General features: G+C 46.9%; 1 protein-coding gene across 2 annotated transcripts in view; it reads left to right on the plus strand.

The window, feature by feature from the left end:
- Positions 1–8,005: 8,005 nt before the first annotated feature.
- ZNF76 (zinc finger protein 76) overlaps positions 8,006–17,364 on the plus strand; it is a 38,946-nt gene continuing 29,587 nt past the window's right edge. For both annotated transcript variants that reach the window (XM_040983236.1, XM_040983237.1), the window contains exon 1: positions 8,006–8,280. The gene's annotated coding sequence lies outside the window, so the exon portion shown is untranslated. The remainder of the gene's footprint in view (positions 8,281–17,364) is intronic.

The following is a 17,364-nucleotide window of genomic DNA, read 5'->3' on the forward strand; positions in this document are numbered from 1 at the left end:
AACTGGAAGCCAGTCTTAAACGTGAATCCCTTTTCTGCTCTTCCGTGCCCCAGCTATTCCCTCTGTCCCAGCCACGTGCTCCCTGGGGGTAGGCCTTCTCTCTAGGCTAAATGTGGTAGGCGTGATGGCTGTTGACCTGAAGCCAGCTGGCCCTTGCCCCACAGTTGTCTTATTCCCCTTGTAACCCAGGTGGCTCGTGGGCTCCTCCAGAGAGGACCCCCACACACACCCTGACACCGCTCTGCAGCCAGCCTGGAGCCGCCTACCTCTGGCCTTGGGTTGTGGGCTGCCGGAGGAGTGTGTACACCTGGCAAGCCTCCTGCTCATCCTGTCCACATCGAATAAGTGCAATCACTTTGAGTCTATGTTGTCTAGAGGGAGGAGTTGTTTTTTGTTTTGTTTTGTTTTGTTTCTGGTATTTTTGTTTTGTTTCTTTCTCTTCAATTAGAACAACCCTATTTATAGCTGCCCAGGAGTGAAGAACTGCATGGAGTGGAAGAATACTAGTTTTGAATCTCATGAACCTTGAGTGCTGGAGCATCTGTCTGTCCATATTCCGCTAGCGGCCACCCAGACTTCCAGGACCCTCGGCTGGGGGAACATAGGGCTAGAACTCCGAGCTATCTGAGGTGTAGGTTGGGGGTTCTGGCCACCTGCTGGAACCGTAGGAGAGGAGCCTGTGTTTGTTCAACTAATGCTGCCATTGCTCTGCCTTTCCAAGGATTCAGCATGGACCTTTTGGTTGGTGAGGCCAATGGAATGGGTCATTGATTCTCTGTCTCAGATGGGGAATACCCTCACCTCTTTCCTGCCTTGCCTTCATCCTGTTTTTCTGCATGTGGAAGAGGACCAGGACCCACCATCCAGGGATGGGTTGACTCCTTTTCTGAAGCAGAGACGAGGCTGTGGGAGGCAAGGACAGGACATTTACCCAGGCAGAAAGCTGGCCAAGGCCCCAGGTACTGGCCTGACCCTGGCCACTTCCCACTCAGAGCTGACTTCGAGCCTAGCTTCCTCGACTACTGTTTTTGCAAAAGGAAGAGGAATCGAGTCTATGCCCCAAGACCAGACCTCACACGCCACCCTTAGTCCAGCTGCTGTTTGTAAAACTGTTTTCCATTTGTTCCTTCTGGCTTCCCCAAAGCTGTAGTCCTTGTAAGAGGCTGCCATTAGACTCCTCAGGTCCATCTCCAGGTGACTGCCCTGTTACTGCTCCCCTGGAAGACTCAACTAGTTAAAGGAGCCTCATGCCCACCAAAATTGCTTTAGCTGGGAGTAGCAATGACACAGTTGCATCCCCTGACACCCGCTAGCCAGTCCTGTGGCCCTTGGTGGAGTTCTTGGCTGTCTGACTTGCTCTGTGTCAGAGGGCCAATGAAAGGACCCAAAACAACTTCACCAAGCAGAGCCGTGAAAGCTTCTTCAATTGCCTTTGACCATCCTAATTCTCCACTGGAAGTCAGGATTATTTTCTGGTTCCTTTCCCCCTGCCATGTTGTAACCCTCGTGGAAAGTCCAAACTGCTTCTCAGTATATACTTTCAGGGTCTGGCTTGATCCCTTCCTTTCCTGGGATGCCATACACATGCATACATATACTTCCCTCCAGTCATTTATTCCAGAGGAGCTGCACAGTCTGGGAAAGTGTAGACCACTAGGCTTCTTGGTGGGCAGGTACAAGCCTGCTGTTGCCCACCAAGTCTGATCTAGGTTTTCCAAGTTAAGGACCCAAGCAAAGCTACTGCTGAAACCTACGGAAGAAGACACCCTGGGGCATCAAATGAGGGTTGGGGTAGACTGAATGAGGAGTCGACACTCAGGGACTCTCAAGGCCTTCACAGAACAGACAGCAAGGAGGTATTGGTTGTTGTTGTTGTTGTTATTGTTTTGAACTAATGGAGGGAAAGAGGAAGATGGTGGAAATAGCAACATTTATGAACCCACCCAGAGGCCTCTCTGCAGGATGGGGTGTTGGTAGGGCCATGGTACTAGGAGTTATTCATCTCAATACAAAACCTGCTCTGATGTGCGTCAGAATGGGCAGCTGTTCTCCTGAAGTCTCCAAGTGCCAAGTGATGCCTGCCAGGAAGACATTCATCTCCTCAACGCCATGGCTGTTCCTCTTTACTTCTCTGTCCCCCTTTCTCTTTACGATTAGGCTAGGCCTGTTTCCTTAACCTAAGAACTCTCAGTCAGAGGGAAAAAAAAAAAAAGAAAGAAAGAAAGAAAAGTCCTCATCGTTGGCCCTAGTGAAACCCTTTTACACATGGTAGAATGGAGCAGGAAGGAGGTCCTATCTCAAAATGTCAGGAGATGTTATGGAGCACTCAGACTTGTGGATTTGCTACTTAATCTCGATAAGACAGCTTCAAACGGAGGACAGAGGCAAACCGTGACTGACCGTAAGGCAGAAAATGTTAGCTTGCCTAGTTTCTTTTGTAAGCATGGTAAAAGCAAAGTGAAGCAAACATAAGCGTATCTTTAAATGTGACCTGTCTCAAAGGTAGCCTGCCCTGTTCGTTGGGCCATTATTTGAACTAGGAATTAAGAAAATGTATGATTAGAGGGACTAGAACTCCCCAGTTGTCATCAGCTTATCTAAAGAACACAGACTGTAGCAGTTTGGATAAACTGAAACCTTTATTCTTCTGTGTAAGTTGAGCTGATGTTTCAGAGAATAATCATCATCATGTGGGAGGCGCTTTTTTTTTCTTAATGCAGAAGAAATTTCAAAATCTTGTATTTATATATCTGCCTTCCACTTCTGCCAATATAGTAAACACCTCCTACACAATCAATGATAAACAGCAAATGATGCAGCTTCATAGAGTATTTTGCACTTGGGGAAAAGTATGTATCTGAACTTGTAAAAAGAAATGTTTGGGTTTTGTATTGTCTTTTTTATTATTATTATTATTATTAAAATACTAAATGAAACTCCTCAGCCTGGTATCTCTTCTTCTATCTCAGCAGTTTATCTTACAGCTGGAAAAACCCTGGAGGAGACATGGTATCTGTTAGTTTCACCTCCGTGTTTTGCCAATCCATTTTTTTTTCCTAAAGATTCAAGGATTTGGAAAGGCTTATTTCTTATCTTTAAAAGCAGGATCAAGAATTATTTGCTGATGGGATATGTAGAGAGTGTGGGAAGTCTAGAGAATTGTTCCTCCTCGCCACTGTATGGTCAAAAAAAAAAAAAAAACCAAAAAACAAAACTGGCCCAGGTCACAGGCAACTTGTATACCTCCCTAGTTAAAATGTCCCAGTGCACGGCACCAGCATCCTATATAGGCACAGGTTCAAGTACCCCCTGCTACAGTTCAATCCTGCTACCTGTGAACGTGCAGAAGTGACCCAAATTCTTGGACCCCTCACCTGTTTCAGAGACATGGAAGAAGCTCCTGGCTTCAGACCAGCCGAGCTCCAGCTGTTGCAGCCATTTAGGGAGTGAACCAGCAGATGGGCAAATCTCCATCTCTCCACCTCTGTAATTCTGCCTTTCAAATAAATATATCTTTAAGAAGGTTGCAGTTCTAGCACAGTCCCAGCACTAAGGGTCATCTGATGTGATCTTCTCATACAGTTTACTCGTGGCCACAAAAACTCTGAAATACAGTTAACTCAGCCTTGGCATGTAATCACCAATCTCTTTCATAAATGAACAATTCCTATTCCTAGGCTCAGATTTAATAAATGCATGATAAAGGATTCTATATCTATCGATCGGGTTATTTAGGAATATGGCTTGAGGAACAAGAGGAAAAAAAAAATCTATCTTGTCAAAAAATACATTGTGTTGGCTCACCAGAATTTTGAACTTTCCTTTAACCTCTATACTGAAGAGAAACACATTCATCCCACACTTGCCGAGCTTCCTTTTATATCCCAGGTGGTAAGCATCTGGCTATTATGGCTTAACAACCATAACCATGCTCAAGCCCCATAACACCTCATGTAACTTTCTAATTATAACTGAGTATCCCACACAGATTTCCTAACACGAGAGAGAACCCAGTTCACTTGGTGGTTGACTGGACTTGTGTTGAGCACATTAACTTTCTGTGAATTTAACCGTATGTGACAAAACATGACTTATCTTTATGGATACTGATAAAACCATTGGGTACCCTGAACTCGAATCCATTCTCTTTTGAACTCTTAACCATCTTTTTAGAAATCTTTCTGATTATTATTTAAAATTTTTATTAACATATAATGCAGGCCCAGCACGGTGGCCTAGAGGCTAAAGGCCTTGCCTTGAATGTGCTGGGATCCCATATGGGCGCCGGTCCTAACTCCAGCAGCTCCACTTCACATCCAGCTCCCTACTTGTGGCCTGGGAAAGCAGTTGAGGATGGCCCAAAGCCTTGGGACCCTGCACCTGCATGGGAGACCTGGAGGAGGTTCCTGGCTTTGGAGCATCAGATCGGCGCAGCACTGGCCATTGCGGTCACTTGGGGAGTGAATCACCAGACAGATCTTCCTCTCTGTCTCTCCTCCTCTCTGTATATCTGACTTTGTAATAAAAATAAATTAATCTTAAAAAAAAAAACCAAACATAGTGCACTTGATGAGCACTTACCTTTTACATTTGAAGCCTGCTATCTGCCAGCACCTTTTTTCCTCTTTTTTTTTTTTTTTTTTTTTTTTTACAGCATCTGATTCATGGTTAGGAACTCAAGTCACCCGACAGTGCTATAGAACCCTTCTTGACCCTCCTCTAGTTTCAGAACACCAAGTTTGTCTTCCTCTTTACTGCCTCAGACACCTGCACTGGTGTTCTAGAACAGTGAACAGTCATAGCCACTGGAGGAGGACAGGCTGTCTGTTGTCTCTGAAGTGAGGATAGATGAAGACTGTCTGAGGAATTCTTTCAGAAGGATATGAAAATTTTGCAAGGGATCCACCCTCATAATGAAATCAACCTGAGGGGAGTTTCAAGGAGGTAAATTTCCAGATCTTCATCTTCCCTGTGCAATGTTTCCTAAAGCCAACCCGAGAGCTGGCGGCACATTCACGCGCTGACTAGTCTGCATCCTTTTTCACCATGGTCTTTCTCACATTTGAGCCATGGGCCATGGGTGAAAAAAATCTAGGGATTTGCAGGGAGGGCGTGTATTCTTCTTTCACATACAATATTACTATCAGTCAGTCCTCTTATTTCAACTTAAAAAATTGTTTACCAGGCCCAACATGATAGCCTAAAAGTCCTTGCCTTGAATGTGTTAGGATCCCATACGGGCACTGATTCATGTTCCAGCTGCTTCACTTCCCATCCAGCTCCCTGCTTGTGGCCTGGGAAAACAGCCCAAAGCCTTGGGACCCTGCACCCACATGGAAGACCGGGTGGAAGCTCCTGGGTTCAGATCAACTCAGCTCTGGCTGTTAAAGACACTTGGGGAGTGGACCAACAGATGGAAGATCTTTCCCTCAATCTCTCCTTCTCTCTAAATCTTTCCAATAAAAACAAATAAATCTTTTAAAAAATTGTTTATCATCGTCTATGTTTTTAATCTACAAATAATTTGTTAGTCATTGGACCCAAAAAGTTTAGAACCTAACAAAATTATTGGAGTTATTTTTGAAGTCTAGACATCATTTTAATTGTTCCCAAAAGTTAAAAATCAGAGTTTGGTGTGCAAGTAAGTACACACATTTACCATGGCAATAACATACCTTTTCCTCAAAATCATGGATTAGTGACATATTATTCAAAATATATGAGAAATAGCACTATCTTGTTTTTAGTATCTATTATAATATTAGAACTACATAATCTTTTTTTAAAGATTTATTTTTATTATTTTTTTTTTATTGGAAAGGCGGATATACAGAGAGGAGAGACAGAGAGGAAGATCTTCCATCCGATGATTCATTCCCCAAGTGAGCACAACGGCCGATGCTATGCCGATCCGAAGCCAGGAGCCTCTTCCGGGTCTCCCACGCGGGTGCAGGGTCCCAAGGCTTTGGGCCGTCCTCTGCTGCTTTCCCAGGCCACAGGCAGGGAGCTGGAAGGGAAGTGGGGCTGCCGGGATAGAACCGGCACCCATATGGGATCCCGGGCGTGCAAGGCGAGGACCTTAACCACTTGCGCCACCGCGCCAGGCCCAGAACTACATAATCTTATTCTTGACTAATTTTTAGTGATCTATTTTGTAAGAAACAGTGTTTTATTTCCCACTGATATTTTTTAAAGATTTATTTTATTTTATTGGAAAGTCAGATATACAGAGAGGAGGAGAGATAAAGAGGAAGAACTTCCATCCAATGATTCACTCCCCAGGTGGCCACAATGGCTGGAGCTGAGCAGATCCTAAGCCAGGAGCCAGGAGTCTCTTCCAAGTCTCCCACATGGATGCAGGGTCCCAATGCTTTGGACCATCCTCTGCTTTGTTCCCAGGCCACAGCAGGGAGCTGGATGTGAAGTGGAGTAGCCAGGACACGAATTGGCACCTGTATGGGATCCCAGCGCATGCAAGGAGAGGACTTTAACCACTGAGCTACTGTGGCAGGCTCCCAAATAATTTTTTAAATACCTTTAAAAAAATTACTTTACACAGACAATGTTTTCTCCAGAATTTTTACTGAATGTTTAATGCAAAATAGATTAGGGATTCGGATTTGCAGAAAATATAAGTACTGTTTTTTTTTTTCTTTTTTAAACTACGACAAAAGATGGTTTGGGGTAAGATTGGAGGGGACCAACTCATGTATCTATTGTTCTAGTTCCTAATGTACACTCACCTTGTGCTTAACAGAGGGCACATTCTTAGAAACTCTTCCTTTCGGTCCCTGTGCAAAACATCAGAGAATGTGTTTACACAACCTGAGCGACTGCTATGAGCCAAAATGTCCCCTTACCTCACGTCTAACAGAGTCATGCTACAAGACGGGTTACTTATGTTCTAAACATCTAACTTGTCAACCCCCTACAAAAGAACAGGAAAGCACCACAGTGGTCGGGCTCAGGGGTTTCCACGCAAAGATATATAGAACAGAATGACCCATAAACGGGCCAACAAGGGTCACTGTCTCCGAAACTGGCAGCCTGGGAACTCGGGTCCCAGTCCCCTCTCTGGAAACGCTGGAGCCAAGGGGATGTGCAAGGTTTTGTAAGAATCAAATTGTGGCGAGCCGAGAATGCTAAAGTAGTCTGAAAGGATGGGGGAGGGCGAGGGGAGGGGGGTTTCTCACCTCATCCCTCCAGGCACCCATTCCTCTAAGAAACGGTTGTTACTGGTTCTTCATCTAACTCCTTCTTCATTTAACAATTAAAAAAAAATCCCTTTTCATTTTTCCTCAGGTTCCTCACGTCCCCCGAAGTCGCGGCTGCTCCATGTTGGTAGGGGAGTGGCATGAGTGAGTAGGGGAACAGAGTTAAAGCGTTGGGACCTGGTCACCTCAGACAGCCGACACCGGGGAGTAACTGGATGGGGGACCAGAAGCCAGAGGGGGCTCACAGGGTAGGGGGTGGAGGTGACGGGAGAGAGACCCCAGAGGACCGTCAGGGTGCGCTCCATGAGGCGAGGCTCTGCAAGAATACCTGCAAATGCTTCCTTCAGGCCTCCAAGAGCAGTAGCAAGGTGCACGGCGAGGTGCAGTGGGTGCTGAGGGCGCGCCGTCAGGAGGAAGGAAGCCTGCAGTCACAGCCCCGAGCCCGGAGGAGCGTCGGCAGCCCCAGCGCGGACCGTGGCACTCGCGAACCGTGGCGTCCCTCACAACCTGCCCTGCTGCTGAAGCGCAGACGCCGGCGGGGAGCGCTCCGGGAGCGCGGGGAGCGGACCTCGCCGCCGCCGCAAGCCCCGTGAAGCAGGGACACGTAGCGACTCCGCATTGCCATAGCGACGGGCCGGGCCCGAGCCGCGCCCGCAGGCCCTGACCCGGGCGTGGTGACGTCACGACGCCGGCCTCGAGGGCCGTGCGTCAGCTCGGCCGGGGGCGGGACGGGGCTCCGAGGGGTCCGGTGCAGAGCCGGGCGGCCGGGGCTCCAGGGGCCCCGGAACCAGGATAAGTGGACATCCTCCGCGGCCACGGGGGTGAGGGTGGGGGGAGCGGCGCGGGGTGGAGCGTGCCCTGTTACTTTCTAGACGGGTTCCGGGGCCCGGTAGAGGCTCGCCGAGAGGAGAGGAAAAAGTGCGGCGGCCCTGGAACCTGGATACCGCGCGAGGCAAGCTGCGCGCGGGCGGGCGGGCTATGGCGCAGGCGGGTTGCGGGGCCGGCGCTGGTGGCGGGGCCCGGTGCATGGCGGTCTGTCGGCGGAGTCGCCCTCGGGGGCTGTCAGGTTGGTGGCTGCGGGAAAAGGGGGTCCGCCGTGTCCGAGGCGGGAGGCCGGGCGGGCGCAGGGCCCTGGGAAGGTCCCGAGCCCGTCTTGCCCACCCTCCTCCGGCCGCAGCTGGGCAGCTGGGCCGCTGGACGGTGGCCTGGGCCGCTGGACGGTGGCCTGACCCCTCCCCCACCCAGGGTCCCTGCCCCTCCATTCTGCCTTGCGACTCCTCCCCCAGGACTCCCAAACCCCACCCCGTGGCTGCGCCAGCCTCCACCTGCTGTGTCCCCCACCTGGCCACCCACTGACCCCAGGACCTTAAATCTCACTCCCTGACCGCCCACCCAGAAATTCGCTCAATACTTCTGGGATCCATCAACCCAGTGACCCTCAGGTGTAATCCACAGTGATTCACACACTCCTTCTCAGCGACCCCCTTCTCCCCCAAAACACTCTCTCAAAAACTTGGTGATGTCCCTCAGAACAACTGGGATAGTTTCCCGCCCATTTATCTTTTGGGTTACCCTAAATATCTGCCCCGTATAAGCCCGTGGTCCTCATTTCCTGGTCTCCCTCATCCTGAAGTCATTCTTGCTGGCATCTTCTGTGTGTCCTCAGCCCTCCAGTGTCAATCAGCACGTGACTTAACAAGCCACCCAGAAGTGCTGAGGAGGATATGGAGATGAATACTGAGAACAGATGGATGTATTGGAGACGTCTGGGTTGAGTGTGTGGTCCCGGGTTCAAGTCCCAGCTCTGCTACTCTTGTGCTTTGGGAACCTGAAAAAGTCCCTTACACACACACACACACACACACACACACACACACCTGAAAAAGTCCCTTACACACACACACACACACACACACACACACACACACACACACTCCCAGTTCCTCATTAACTTTGTGATGAGTTTGGGTTAGGCAATCCCAAGAGTTCCCTTCCAGCTGTGAAATCCTGCTGTTCTCAGTCCAGGTAATGTTGTAGATCGACTTTGTACGTTTCCCTGGAAGCTTCCTCTACAGAGAATTTACCTGAGTCGGCTTCATGGGTCTTTTTCCTGTGACCTTCTGTGCTCTTGATAGGCCATTTTCCTTGGCCAGGCCCTGTCAGTTGACACCTCTGTAAGGCAGTGTTGGAGAGTGGTTCAGCTGGGAGCGTTATGTGATAAGAAGTCTGGGTTCCAGGCTAACCCCGGCCCTTCATCTGCAGGACTTGAAGCTGCAACAGCAGCTGCGATTATTGAGAAATTCCCCCAGGGTCTTACCCTGTCCTGGGTGCTGGGAAGTCAACAGTGCCTTACGACCTCTTGCCCAGCCTCTTGACATCCGCATCCTAGTCTTAACTCTGCTATGGCCCCCTGCTTTTCTGTTTCTTTACCCCAACAATTCCTTAATAATGATTGATCTAGTGAGCACCTACTGTATTCCAAACTTGGCATATATGTTAAGTTTACCTCTCAGCCCAAGAAGAAGTTAGTATTATATTTACCACATTATTTTTTCACAGGGACTGGTATGAGAGTTTAAGTAAATGAGCCTGGAAGTCAAGATAACTGTTTATCACAGCTGGAATTTGAACTCACAGCTTCAAAACACCCACTTAACTCCATTGCCTTTCCCAACCTTGAATCTCCCCAATATTGTCAATCTCAGCCTCGTTTTTAGTGATTGCTAATCAGAACATCACCTCATCCCATGACCTTCAGTTTCCATTACCCTTTGGCCTGTGCCTTTGGGACTTTCTCATCCTTTTATTCATGACTCTTGATCTCTCAGACTCTTCCTCCTTATAGGAGAGGGAAAATAAAGGCTTGTGGCTGAGGTCCCTATAACAAAACACAGATAAAAAAGAGAAAGCCAGATTTATATAATATTCTATCACATATGACCCTTCGTTTGGGAAGGCCCAAAGAATCTGAAACCTGTGTGGTTTTATGCTAGATTTGAAGAATGGCTGTTTGTGGAGGATAACAGGGTGTGGTCTTAGGGTTATAAACTGGGTGCAACCTAGCAGAGCCTGTTCAGTGTCTCTCTGACCACCTCTCACAGCCTTAAGGCTTGCTGGTTAGGGACTGCTTCAGGGGAGAGGGTGGAGGAGATGAGAATCACCTTCCCGCTTGTCATTTTCTCAAAGTACCCTATTTGGGTTGGCTTGTCCTGAGCCTGACCAGCCTTACTGCCTCTCTTGATGTTTTGCTCAGATAACCTTTGCCTGTGTGTGTGAGTCCTTGGCATTCTGAGCCCTCCTCCCATGATGCTGCCACCCTGCCTTGCCTCCTACCTCACGGACCCTCTCCCCGATCCTCTGGTCCTGTTACCTCCAGGAACACATGTGTTCATACACTCTGACACCTGCAGCCCAGTAGTCTTTCCCCCTGTGATCCATTCCTGTTTTCATTGTCGGTGTTCTGTCCCCTCCTCCCTCCCACCTTCCTTAGCCACATCCTGTCACCTGAAACCTTCAGGTGATGAGACCTTCATCAGGTGACCTCCTGATGGGAAGCCCCTTCTATCCCAAGACAAACACATTCCTCATAACCCAGACACCCTCACGTTAAGGTTCTTCCTCTTCATACCCCTGGTGAAGAAGTATCCTGGGAGGTAAGACCTGTCCATCTCATGGCATCTTCCCTCAGATTCATCAGTGTCCACTGTTTCAAACTGCAGTTAAAATAGTCAGACCTTCCCCCTTCCTGTCCTCATGATGCCTTCTCCTTCCTGCCTCCCTAACCAGCTCTCCCCCACCGCACAGTCTTGATAACACATTGATCATCATGTACATCTCCCTCCCTTGCCAACTCTGCCCCTCTTACTCCACTCTCCCGTACATCTGATGCCATGGCCCCATCATCTGCCTTGCTACTCTCAACCCTCCTTCCTTCACACACACCATGTCCGCCAAATCTCATTGGCCCTTGGTTTGCCCGAAGAACTGCACTCTGAACACTTCTGATGGCTTCTAATAATAGATTACCAAGATTGCAGTCCTTTAAGTAGCAAGGAGAAGTGATCTAGCCATATCTCCTGGATACACTCCCACTATCCTGGCCTGTTTCTGAAACTGCTTGCTGTTTATGCCTTCAGAGTAGAGTGCTTTGTCAGCTGCCGTTACATTAGCCCCATTGTTTAGCAGACCCAGTGAGGACTTTCCAGCGGCCCCCTTCCTGCCCCTTGGAAGACTGAACCAGTGAGTAGTAAAAAAAAAAAAGTGATATTAAATATCCGCACCCAGAAGTGTTTTCTGTGGGCCACCAAATTCCCAGGTGTCCTATCATTTACTTATTGGTTGTACATACATCAATAAATATAGCAGAAGATGAAACTAAAGGAGGAGATATAGCCTAGGGTCTACTAATTCTGTGGGTAGCTTTGAAAAAGGAGATTGTTTTAAGGCACAGAACATACTCTGCTTGAATTTTAGTTGAGTTCTCTTTCCTCCCCCTCATTTCCTCCCCCTCCGCGTTTCATTCCTGTGACTTTTCGAGAGCAGAAGCTGGTTTTTCTTTATATTTCCTCCATTTTAATCAGCTCATCAGTGGCAATCAGTGAATACTTACCAGATCCAAGTAACCCACTCTGAAGTCCTGCATCAGATAAAAAAAAAACAGTTCACGTTCATGTTCATTTTGTAGAGACCAGGAGCCCTCTCTTCAAAGCCTTTCCCATGCATGATAATGAAAGAATCCCTTGGTTTAGATAGCCTGGGATTTAGATGCTTCTCTCTTCGTCATGGTTCTTGTTGGGGGCAATGGGTGTAAGTGCTTCTTAAACCATATTTCTGTAAAGACTCTGGAGTAGAGACATGGGTTAGCACAGTTGCTAGAATAAAGTGGTAGCAAGTTCAAGGTCTGTCTGGTTTAGATCTGTCCTCAAGAAAACAGCTAGAGGAAATCAGTGGACCTAGCAGAGATCAAAAACCAACTGGGCAAATGTTGGAAGTCAAGTAAATGGGTTCAAAAGTTCATTATGCTATTTATTCTCCTTTGTGTCTGTTGGAAATCTAGAACAACAGCAACAGCAGCAAAAAAAAAAAAAAGTTTAAGATGGCTCCCACATTTTTGGCCTGAGCGTAGTGAGGATGAAATTGCCATTGACTTAAGTGGGGGAGAAAAGGTGCAGGCTTGTGAAGAAGAGAGGAAGAATTCACTTCTCCACATGCCAAGTTTGAGATGTGATTTTGGATTTAAAAGTCGCTGTGTTAGATTTAAACAATCAGATGTGTACAGGTCTGCTGGACCTTAGACAATGTCAGGAACTAGAAAAACACCAACAGATCAGGTATCAGGCTCTGCTTCGCCATGGGGCTGCTGTGTGGTCCTTTGGAACGTTCCCCATAGTGCCTGACCTCTGTCTCTGCCTGCAAAATGACTGCTTTAGTCTAGAAGGAAGCTGTCTGCTCAGCCCTGTGGTTGTGAGACTTGGTGGATTAAGGACTAAAGAGTAAATAAGGTGTCTGTAACCGAGGGCATTTGGGAAACTGCTGAACTATATGTGGGATGTTGGTGATGAGATTCCTTCCTTTCTTCCTGAACTACCCAGCAAGTGCCTGCTGTGTGCTGGGGTCCTGTGCTGCACACGAGGGGATCTGAGGATGGAGAATGTGAAGTTAAGCCCTGAGGGAGGCCCCAGGAAAAGACTCCTGGAGTTGCTGGTTGCTCGGTGCAGAGAAAGCCAAAGGATTGAGGAGGAGCCTGCTGGTCTGGTGTAACATGAGCCAGGCAGCCTGTGTTCTTGACCTGAGGGTGAGAGGAGGCAGTGAACTAGGATGTCAGGGGAGGTAACATGGTATTGCCGGTGAGAGAGATAGCCTCGTTGGGGAAGAGAGTGTTGTGCCACAACCGGGAAGGCATGGGGTGTGAGCCTTGTCTCCTGGTCCCTCTTCAGTCCCTGACTCCGCACTTACCCCTTGCTGGGAGCTTCTTTTAAAGAGTCCGTACTTCTGTAGTCAGTGAAGGGTTTCAAATCTGGTTTTGGAGGTTTCAGTGAGCTGTAATTCACCTCAAGTGGAAATGAATCAGGATTCAAGTTTAAGCTAAAGTGGCCACCTGATGATGTTGTAGATTAAGCTGCCTGTGACATTGGCATCCCGTATGTTCATATCCTGGGTGCACCACTTTGTATCCAGATCCCCGCTCATGCTGCTGGGAAAGCAGCCCGAGTATTTGGGCCCCTGTCACCCACATGGAAGACGCAGATGAAGCTCCTGCCTTTAGCCTGGCACAGCTCTGTCCATTAATGCTGTTTGGGAGTGAACCCATGGTCAGAAGATCTCTGCCTCTCTTTCTGTAACTGTCTTTCAAAAAAATGAATACTTTTTTTTTAAAATGAAGAGCTCTGGTAACTATGTAGACCTAATGGTATTAATTATTTGGTAGTTGAAGGCACATCTTTTTTTTTTCAGTTAGGTGCTAATTAAGCCAAAATGCTTGCTCCCTAGGAACTTAAATTAGAATCAGTATAACAGAAAATGAATGTTGTTTTCCACTAAAAGGATCAAGTGCTAAGCAAAACATATGCAGTGGCAGCATAATCCTTTAACTGTGTTTGGAAACTGTCCTTTGCCTGTTTAAGTTTAAGTTTGTGCCATTGAGATGTCTGCCTGTACACAGCCACCCCTTGTCTTTGAGGCTATGTTCCAGTGTCCCCTGTGGATGCCCAAACCCTATAAATACAGCATGTTTTCCTGTTTTTGCATTCACAGACGTAAAGCTGTTTACAATTTAGCTAAGTACTTACTACACTCTGGTCAGACTTCTGCAGTTTGGGGTGACCAGCAAATCTATCACACCTTTCTTTTTCCTTTGCAATGTGGTGGGTTTAAGATTCATTCTTATTGCAAGCCTTAGCAATCTCAGCATGCAGGTTTTTTTGTTTGTTTGTTTTTTTAATCTTTATTAAAAATTTTCCACATGGGCATGTACTATTTTTCCACTTTTAATTTAAAGGAAGCGCTTTATGATTTTTTTACGTATCAGTGCTGTAGTACTTTGAGGCCATTAATAAGAATAGAAGGGTTGCTTGACAAGGCAGTTCAGTCTGATAAGCACCAGGGCAAATAGCAGCAGGCAAATAGCAAATACACCGTGAAGACACTGGACACAGGTGATTCACCTCCCACCTTCTGGAGAGCAGGACAGAGTTCATCATGCTACAGAATAGTGTACTTTTAGAAAGTACAAATTATTCATTTCTGGAATTTTCCATGTGATATTTGCACTACGGATAGCTCAATCTAAGGATGAAGGGAACTACTTGTGAGGAAAATCTGGCCAATAAACAAGAGAATACACGATACAGCTCATCCTAATTGTTTAGTCATTCATGAAATTAGTTTAAAGTAGATATGTAATCCGTATCTGCCACTTGATGGAATGAGGAAATTTTGTTCTTGCTGCAGTGGGTGCGCGAGGTAGGGGCGGAGGAATGTAAATTCAAGCACCATTGCTGCTGTTAACTTTAAATAATGGCCTTGACCTGCTTCCGATGCCGTTTCCTCAAGCTACTGACAAACATGCTTTTGGCTCTGTCAGTTACCACCCAAGGTATAGAAGCATGAGGGTCTCAAATTCTGTGTAACCAGTGGGTTTCCTGGTAGAAGTACAGGACCTACTTTCAGTTTAGGAACAGAAAGATCTGTGCTGGTGGACAGGTCATTCAGAGTCTGAAAGCAAGTTGGACTGTCCCCACCCGTGAGTTGGAGCCCTCTTCTGACACTTCTGGTTTAACACCGGGCCCAGAGCCTGTCCTTCACTGAACCATCGATCTCCGAGAAGCCCTGATAGAACTTGTTGGCTTGCCACCATGTCTCACTGCGTTACTGATTTGTTTGTCTAAAGACCCTGCTGCTTTAGAGTGGGTACTACCACTGGAGACCCCTGGACACTGGAAACAGCTGGAGATAAGGACGAAGGAACTAGGAGCTCCTTGAGATTGTACAACAACCCTGAAGATTTGATGTTGGGGATATGGCTGGAGTCTCCGAGACAAGGGTTCTTTCTGAGGTTATCCTGTCAGCCTAGCAGCTACTGTCTGAGGGCTCATGGAACAGTGAGGAAGAAGGTAGCGCCTACCTGGACCACCCACACTCCTAACCAGACTGAAGACACAGTGTCAGAGCCAGAGTGGCTTAAGGCCCTGTTGTGACTCACTGTCGTCCCATGCGCACCTTGAGCAGCTTTGCCTAGACCGTTTCAGAGTGGCGTCCATCATTTGTAAAGCTAAGTGTTCAGGCACAGTTTTACTAAACACCTGAAACATGGACTATCCATGCCTTATGAGTGGAGGACTGTGGATGTTCCTGTAGCCAACAAAGGCAGGGCAAAGCATGTTTTTGAAGACTTTGCTTTTTGTTAATTATTTTATTTCACATAGACAATACAGTCTCAAAGGGGTTAATTCTTTATTATTTTTAATAGTAAAGATAGACATTGGAAAGTCTCTCGTTCTATCTTTGTCACTCAGTAACTTTGGGCAGTAACTTCTTGACTACCCTTTCATAGTTTTTTATACCAGTGGCAGAATACCCAAATTACTGTTTTGTATCTTGCTTTTTTTTTTTTAAAAAAAAAAAAAAGGATTTATTTATTTACTTGAAAGAGTTACAGAGAGAAAAAGGGAAAGAGATCTTCATCCGCTGGTTTATTCCACACACGACCACGATGGCCAGAACTGGGCTGGTGTGATACCAGAAGCTTCTTCTAGATTTTGCATGTGGGTGCAGGGGTCCAGGCACTCTAGCCATCCTCCACTGCTTTCCAGGGCACATCAGAAGGGATCTGGATCAGTAGAGCAGGCAGAACTTTAACCAGCACCTGTATGAGATGCCAGCATGATAGAAAGCAATTTTACTCACTACACCACAGTGCTAGACCGCTTTACCTTGTTGTTTTTGTTCCGTATATTTTGGCGCTCTTTCCATGTTAATATTTAAGGAGCTTCATTTATTTCTGTCTACATCTATGGAAGTCTCATGTTGACAGGCATTCATGCTGCTGTTAATTTTTATTATTTTAACTTGCAGGGTTGCCGTGAAACTTGGACATGTGCAGTTTTTCACACGTGTTTCCCCTGAAGGTAGATATGAAATTGCCAGGTCACATAAGTATATATGTTTGCAGTTTTGATTAACATTGCCAAAACTATACTCCATAGAGATCAGCATAATGCATATTCCAACCAATATGGTAGGAATGTGCCTGTTTCCCCAAAATATGAAAATCACTTTACTTGTGAATGTAGCAAACTTCCTGAAGATTAGCATAGGATACTGAATCACAGGGTCCCTCTGTGACATTCTGTGCCAGGATAAAATGCCAGGATAAATATTTCAGTTACTTGTTGATTTGAGAGACAAAGACACAGAGAGTAGTTCCATCTGTTGGTTTACTCCTTAGGTTCTCAGAGCAGCCAGGGCTAAGAGTGGGCAATGCCTGACACTTCCTGGGGTCCATGTCAATGAGCAGCCAGAGTCTGGAGTCGCAGCCATGTGTTGGTTCTAGATACTTCATACCAAAGATGACCATCTGGGGCTATAGCACAGCAGTTTAAGATTCTGTGGAGCTGGCATTATGGCATAATGGGTAGAACTGCCACCTTGATGCCAGCATCCCATATGGATGCTGCTTCACAGCCTGGGTGCACCACTTCTGATCCATCTCCCCGCTAATATGCCTAAGAGGACAACGGAGGATGGCCCAAGTGCGTAGTCCCTTGTCCCCATGTGGGAGACCCAGGTGAAACTTATTGCTTTGTCGTTTGTGGCCATCTGGGGAGTGAGCTAATGGATGGGAGACTCTCTCTCTCTCTGTCCCTCTCCCTCTCTCTCTCTCTATATATATATATACACACACACACACATATACATATACATATATATCTGTAACTCTGACTTTCAATTAAATGAATCTCAAAAGATAGTAAGACATGTTGCATTAGAGTGCAGTTTCAAATCCTGGCTCCTCTGGTTCCCATCCAGCTCCCTACTAATGCTCCTGGGAAGGCAGTGGAAGGTAGCCCAGGTGTTGGATCCCACCATCCATGTGGGATGACCTGGATGGAGTTCCAGGCTACTTTCCTGGATTCCCCCTGACCCAACCCTG

This window comes from Ochotona curzoniae, unplaced genomic scaffold, assembly GCF_017591425.1.
Source record: "Ochotona curzoniae isolate NIBS_2020 unplaced genomic scaffold, NIBS_Ocur_1.0 contig_3819, whole genome shotgun sequence".
Taxonomy (NCBI): domain Eukaryota; kingdom Metazoa; phylum Chordata; class Mammalia; order Lagomorpha; family Ochotonidae; genus Ochotona; species Ochotona curzoniae.